The 7,660-nt window shown below is 45.9% G+C and overlaps 1 protein-coding gene and 1 non-coding gene across 3 annotated transcripts in view; one reads left to right on the top strand and one right to left on the bottom strand.

Moving 5' to 3' along the window:
* The window catches only part of ADAM12 (ADAM metallopeptidase domain 12), a 347,908-nt gene that overhangs the window by 300,810 nt on the left and 39,438 nt on the right, over nt 1–7,660 (top strand). The gene's annotated exons all lie outside the window — the stretch shown is intronic.
* On the bottom strand, nt 322–406 carry TRNAQ-UUG (transfer RNA glutamine (anticodon UUG)). Its single transcript has one exon. It is a non-coding gene; the product is annotated as a tRNA-Gln (tRNA).

Below are 7,660 nucleotides of genomic sequence, written 5' to 3'. Positions count from 1 at the left end.
CGGGAAGGGCGGGGCCGCGGCGGGCCCCCCCCCCCAGCCGGAAGCTGGGGGCGGGGCCTAGAGGGGGCACAGAGCCCTGCGTGGCCCCGCCTCCAGCCTGAAATGGGAGATGGGCTTCAGCCTGGCATGTTGTGACCTGAATCCAGTGTCAGCTGCTTATGTACGTGTAAAATAAGTTTCATTCATTTTTTTTTTAATGTTTTATTTATTTCTAGGAGAGAGAGAGAGAGAGAGAGACAGCGTGAGCAGGGGAGGGTCAGAGAGAGAGGGAGGCACAGACTCTGGAACAGGCTCCAGGCTCTGAACTGGCCGTCAGCACAGAGCCCGACGCGGGGCTCGAACCCGCGAACCGCGAGATCATGACCCGAGCCAAAGTCGGATGCTTAACCGACTAAGCCACCCAGGCGCCCAAAGTTTCATTCATTTCAAACCTCCGTGTTTTTCATGCCATGATGTTTCATCCCAACGTGGAAACCCCAGGGCAGGAAAGACCAGCCCAACTGGATGAGAACCAGCATCCTTTTTGGGTTTAAGTTCATTTATTTTGAGAGAGAGCTAGAGAGACAGCAAGCAGAGAGGGGCAGAGAGAGAGAAAGACAGAAAAAGAATCCTGAGCAGGCTCTACGCGGTCAGTGCAGAGCCTGATGCAGAGCTCCAACCCACAAACCAGGAGATCATGGCCTGAGCAGAGCAAACCCTACCCAGTATTGCTTCTTTATGGGCTGACTTCTGCCTGCAGATGTTTTCAGGTTATTATATTCAGGGATTTTCATTTCTTTTCCTGAGTCAGTAGAGATTCAACACAGAGGCATAAAAATGTTTACTGCCTCTCTCTATTGCCCCCTATTGGAGAAAGAACCCTCCCGACTGGTGTGCTCAGACTCAAGGGCATGTCACCCAACTCAGTTCATTACCATCACCTGAGGAATAAGTATGGGGTGGCCAGTGTCACAGCCTGCCAAGTTATTCTCTGAAAAAGATTTGGTGGAGGTGGAGCAAGCCTGAGAATGGATAGATTATAGGTGTCAACTGGTGGTTCTGAAGAGAATGAAACTGCAGGGAGAGGAGTCGGCTGCTGAGTAGGTGGCTTCTAGGAGGGAGATCACAGCTGAATAGAAGGATCGTGGGCTTTGGCATTATATGCATGAGTCACATCCGACTTTACCACTTCCCCAACATTATCATCTTCAGCAAGTTGCCGGAGCACTGAGCCTTGGTGTTGAAATCTGTGAAACAGGGTATGTGGACCTTACGGGGTGGTTACAAGGGTTAAAGACCCTGCATGCTGGACCCGGCACCATACAATAGTGGGGGCACTCAACAGCTGGTATGTTGGTGATCTAAAATATGGCCATTCATTTAAAATGTGTGTGCCGGTTTGTTTAAGGGCAAGGAAAGGAATTAAGGGGAAGATGCCCTTTGTTCCTAGAGTGTAAAAAGGACTCAGACCCAAATGCCTGCACTTGAGATCTCCTACTACCTCTTTCAAGATGGTGCTTAGTGCCTGTGCAGTGAGATGAGGCTCTAGAGGCCCAGCCCAGGGCATGCTGGGAGGATGCCCAGAACATGTACAGGATTTGGATCCGTGGGGAGCCTCGCTCACTGAAATGAATCAGGAAGGGAGAGGTGTAGGGAAGTGAAGTCCTTGAGCTACGACTATAGTTGTTATTTAATATGCAAACTATGTACAGCACTTCCCAGTGTTTCAGGTAAGGAGGTTCTCTTTCCCCTCAAGTCCCAAGGTGGGTTCAGAAATCACTTATCCAGTCATTCAACACTTTTCATTGATTTCCTACGATGTGCTAGGCTCTGGGGACAATCCTCTGTGAAGGAGACAGATGTCAAGTCCCTATTGATAGAATCACGAGCTATTACAAGTAAAGTAAGTGTTGTAACCCCAGCCAGGCACAAGGAGCTCTCTTTTCCCTCACAACTTCTCCCATTCTTGATGTGCAGGAGCCAGACTTCCCCTTCCCTATGGTCGATGGCCGTCCTTATTCTAATTGGGTTTGACTGCGAGCCTGCTACGTGCTGGGGACTCCCTGAGTCTCACAGCACCTTTAAGTCAGGTGATGTCCTTGCCCCCATTTTGCAGGGTCTCTTGGTATGTAGGCTTGACACCAGATCAGCCTACATTATTCCCAGTCCCAAACCTCTTGCTCTTCCAACGCTGCAGCCTGGCTGATTGTAGAGACCAGAGAGGAGGCGGCCTTCCAAAAGAAATTGGAATTTGATAAACATTCACTGTCTTTCTTAGATCCCATACACGCTCAGATATAAAGCATGGTTCCCCCCCCCCCCAAAAATTATCCATCGGAAAGAATGGTTTACTACCGACCTCTTCATCTCTCGATCATGTCTTCTGACTCTGCCAGACGTGTTGGAAAGGCACATCGGACCTCAGCAACCTCTGTCAGTGCTGTTTAGGAGGCTTGTTGAGGTTGACTGACAAAACAGGGTTTAAGAAAAGACCAGGACATTTATCATATGTGTAATTATTATTCCTAGGGTGTGGCTTCATGCCTCCACCTTTTCTTGTTGTTGCTGTTCTGGTAAAAGATCTTTTAAAAGATCACATTGACAAGCAACAGGATGAATGCTTAAGTTCTGGAGGTCATGAGTCTATACCTGCTGAGCAAATAGAAAACCGTAAAATCAGAAGACTCACCGTTGGAGGAATGGGTACTTGAACTTAAAAATAAGATTTCCAGTGACAACATTACAACAGAATTAAAAGGTCAGCATCAAAATTAGCTAGAAGTACAGAGGACAGGCTGCGGAAAACAGACTTTTTGTAACCACTTTGAATGAAGGGTGATTGACGTACAAGAGGCTGTAGGTACTTAATGTGTACAAGTTGATGATGCCATTTAATTGATGCCATAAACACGTTCATTAACTCCAAAAGGTCAGACCCCTCTTCATTTATGTGTGTGTGTGTGCACGCGTGTGAGAGAGAGAGCACTTAGCATTAAGATCTACCTTTTTAGCAAAATTTTAAGTATACAATGCAGTATTAACTATAGACTCTGCCATACAGTAGATTTCTAGGACTAATTTTTCACAACAAAAACTTTATACTCTTTCACTAATAACCCCCCACGCCCCCACCCCTGCCCCTGGCAACCACAATTCTACTCTCTGCTTCTATCAGTTTGATGTTCTTAGATTGCACGTGTAAGTACGATCATGCAGTATTTGTCTTTCTGTGTCTGAATCCTTTCATCAGCATTATGTCCTCCATGTCAACCCATGCTGTCTTAAATGGCAGGATTTCCTTATTTAAAAAAAAATTTTAACGTTTATTTATTTTCACGAGAGAGACAGAGTGTGATTGGGAAAGGGGCAGAAAGAGAGGGAGACAGAGAATCCAAAGCAGGCTCCAGGCCCTGAGCTGTCAGCACAGAGCCTGACACGGGGCTGGAACTCCCAGGCAGTGAGATCATGCCCTGAGCGGAAGTTGGACGCTTAACCTACTGAGCCCCCCTGGGTGCCCCTGGATTTCCTTATTTTTTATGGCTGAATAGTCTTCAGTTGTATGGCTATACCACATTTTCTTTATCCATTCATCCATCAATGGACACAGGTTGGCTCCGTGTCTTGGCCATTGTGAATAATGTTGCAGCAAATATGGGAGTCTAGATATGTCTTCAAGATCCTGATTTCAATTACTTAGATATATATCTAAAAGTAGAACTACTGGTGATATGGTAGTTCTATTTTTAATTGTCTGAGGAATTTGCATACAGTTTTCTGCAAAGGCTGTATCTTTTATATTCCTACAATGTATGGTACAAGGATATGAGGGTTCCCTTTTCTCAGCATCCTGGCCAACTCTTATTATCTTTTGTGTTTTTAGTCATAGCCATCCTAACTGGTGTGAGTTGATATCTCATTATGGTTTTGATTTGTATTTCCCTGATAATCATTGATGTTGAGTTATCTTTTCCTATAACTGTTGGCCATTTGCATGTCTTCTTTGAAGAAGTGCTGTGACTTTTCAATATTTCTGATCAAGTTAATGGACATGTTATATGACTCTGGACTCTGTCATCCATGTTGCTAAAAATGTACATATTCAAATTGGCCATCACCTTTTCTGTGCAATTTTCTCTTTGGGAAAATGGCCACTGTCCTTAAGCGTGCGGTGGCTTCTACTTGAGCGTGCGCAGTACTTCAGAGTTCTCGGGAAACATCGATACTGTTTTATAGCCTCTCATGGTTTTATAGTTATTGCACTGAATAGACACCTTGTTTTCTAGGCCATGCATCCCCCTGGCATTTGTCATATTAAAATCCCATGGCCACCCCACCCTAGAAGACCCAGTTTTGTGTTCCAAGTCCAGATTCCCCAGAGGTGATCCAATATTTGTTCTCTCTTCTAAAACGTTTCTTAAATACCATTTGTATACCTCTGCTTGATTCCCTGTCCTACTTTAGCCATTTTATTTGGGATTCATGTATCTAACTCACCACTGTGTTTTAAATGGTTGTGGACACCAGTCTCTTTCTCTCTCTTTTCCTCCTTTTTGCTCTTAACCTTCTGCACACCCCAGTCTAACCCTCATCCAATCCTACTTTTGAGCTGTTTACAAGCTCATGTGTCTGAAACTGCTCAGAGATCTGTTTATACACACACACACACACACACACACACACCCATATATATGTACAGAAATCTCTTTTTTCCCCTATAAGGAAAACAAATTCATCAGTTAACACATTCAAATTGCAACAACGTTTGTGTTTTTTTTAAGCGGCCACATTTCCCAGAAGATAAATTGCTTGATAACAGTAAGAATGACGGAACCGATGTAGCATCAAAACAGCAACGATGGTAGAGTAATATCAGCCCTGCCTACCCAGTTCCAGGAGCTTAGCATCCTCTAGAAACTGCTGGTGCTCCTTTATCCTGGTCTTCTGAGGCAGGGCGAGAGGAACAAAGCCATTTTATCATAACCTCCTTTTAGCAGCCTTTCCGTACAGGGCTACCTGCATCCCTTATCCACCTAAATGTGGGATCATTCAGGCTGCATGCGAGTAAATATCATGGCTCTTGCCCTGTTACCCATGTGCACCTGCTTGTCTCTCTGCTCGGGGTAGCAGGGGTGGGGGAGAGGGGGCCAGGGGAGCTGATGCAGGCAGGGTCTTCTGCTCTGTGTCCTCAAGGCCCAAGCAGGACCCAGGACAAGTGAGGCCTCAATACACCTAAGGACACCAGAAGGGGGCGGGCTGAGCTTTGCCCGCAGACAGCCCCGCTGTCTGGCTTTAAGCAACATATTTAACCTCTCCAATCCTAGTTTTCCTGTCCATAAAATGGGAAAATGAAACCTACCTCTTAAGGTCCCTCGTAGGATTGAGTTGTGGAATTCAGCTCCTGGTCCCTCCTCTGAGAGGTTATCCCTGACCAGTCTGCCTAAAACAACAGCCCCCTGGACCCTCTTACTCTGCTGTTTCCTTCCTAACACCCCCTCCACTGAACTTCAGATGTATTCATTTGTTTGCTCTTTCTTTCTCCTTGCAGTTGTAAAGCTAACAGAAGTTTTGTCCACATCGGTCGACTGTCGTACCCCCAGTGTGTGGCAGATAGTAATACCAGATAAATCTGCGTATGATTGAAGTCTGCAACATGATGGGAGCTGGGTGGTTGGATGGATGGATGGATGGATGGATGGACGGATGGATGGATAGACGGACGGACGGACCAACAGACAGATTGGTAGGCAGGATGGAAGGAAAGAACAAAGGACATAGCCAGACAGCCAAGTCGTAAGTAGATAGGGCCCACACATATATACAAACAACCACTAAGTTGTTGATTTTTTAGATGCCAGTTTTTCCAAACTACTTTGATTAATTAACTCCAGGTATTTTGGTCAATGTACCACCGAACAGGATTAATTTAAGGACAAAGTATGGGCTCAACCCTGAGGCTCATCCTTACCATCCTCCCGCCTCCAGTAAGTAGATGAAAATAAGAAGGAAGAGTGTGGAAAGATGGAAGGCAGAAGCTGAGTATGTCAGTGGTGTGATCATGCTTGAGCAGAAATGGGCATCTAGGTGCCATAAGAGGAACGTGATGTGGTTAAGTGTCTAACTCTTGATTTCAGCTCAGGTCATGATCTCCCCATTCAATAGATCGAGCCCCATGTCAGACTCTGAAATGCTTGAGATCCTCACTCTCTCCCTCTCTCCTGCCCTTCCCTCACTTTCCCTCTCGCTCAAAATAAACTTAAAAAAGGAAAAGAAAAAGAAACATGATGCCGCTGAGCCAGAGACCTCACCGTGGACAATGAGGGAGAATTGTGTCCAGTTCGGGATAATGCCCTTCAAAGGGAGTTTGGAGAGGCCACTTAACATGGTTTTTGAAAAACAGAGAATGGGAAGCTGAGAGTTTCCTCAGGTAGCTTCCTGTGGGGGTCAGTGGCTGAACCCAGTGCTGGTCCTGGCTGTTGCAAGGATCTGTTGTTTTTGTGGGATTTTTTTTCTTTGTTTTGTTTTGTTTTAAATTTCTTTTTATTTTTTTTAATTTTTTAATGTTTGTTTATTTTTGAAAGAGAGAGAGAGAGCGCACACAAGCAGGGGAGGGACAGAGAGAGAGGGAGACACAGAATCCAAAGCAGCCTTCTGAGCTGTCAGCACAGAGCCTGTTGTGGGACCCGAACTCACAAATAGTGAGATCATGACCTGAGCTCAAGTCGGACACTCAACCAACTGAGCCGCCCAGGTGCCCCTGTTTTGTTTTGTTTTAATAAGATGATAACCATGTCTACTCTTGGCTAATGAAGAGGAACCAGGTACAGGTTAAAGAGACATTTTTAGGGGCATCTGGGTGGCTCAGTCAGTCAAGCATCCAACTCTTGGTTTTGGCTCAGGTCATGTTCTCATAGTTTCATGGGCTCAACTCCTGCATCAGGCTCTGCACTGACAGCACGGAGCCTGCTTGAGATTCTCTCTCTCCCTCTCTCTGCCCCTCCCCTACTCACGCTATCCCTGTTTCTCTCAAAATAAATTATACAAATAAGTAAATTTTTAAAAATTAAAGAGACGTCTTTAGAAATAACATCTTCTGCCCCCTTGCCTGTTGTTAGATTGGCATCTTAGTCAGTTGTGATCTCAGAAAGCGAATGGAGCTTCCGCAGAGTTGGTGCAGAGAAGGGCGAGGGATGGAGCTGGGTTGTGGGAAGCGAGCCTCCCGGCAGTTGGAAGTGGTGTCAGAAGGAGCACCTGGACCCCAGCAGAAGAGAGAAGGTAGACCAAGTTCACACCACAAGGCACAGCGTATTCTGGACAGCATGGGCCATTTTCTTGAATTTCCCATATTGTCTTAAACAGGTGTCACTGCCCATCAGCTCTGAGAGCCCTCCAAAGCTTTGGCAATGCAGACCCCAAAGTATACATTCGCTCTTTCCCTGGACGAAAGATGTGCTAACGATGGTTGTGTCCTGAGCCCTCTGGCCCCCATGTGCCTCTCTACTGGGCACCATCATTCTGTGCATTCTCTTTCTGTGTCCACCACCTCTGAGAGCTCTCTGCCTTGCTAGTATAGACACTAACTGAAGTTAGTACTGGCTGGTACTTAAAATGTTTGTACGATCTCCATGTTGTTCGTTCTGTTCTCTCTCTCTCTCTCTCTCTCTCTCTCTCTCTCTCTCTCTCT

The sequence above is a fragment of the Crocuta crocuta genome, unplaced genomic scaffold, assembly GCF_008692635.1.
Source record: "Crocuta crocuta isolate KB4526 unplaced genomic scaffold, BGI_CrCroc_1.0 scaffold466, whole genome shotgun sequence".
NCBI lineage: Eukaryota > Metazoa > Chordata > Mammalia > Carnivora > Hyaenidae > Crocuta > Crocuta crocuta.
Note: the sequence above shows the minus strand (reverse complement) of the source record. Positions and strands in the feature narration are given on the sequence as shown.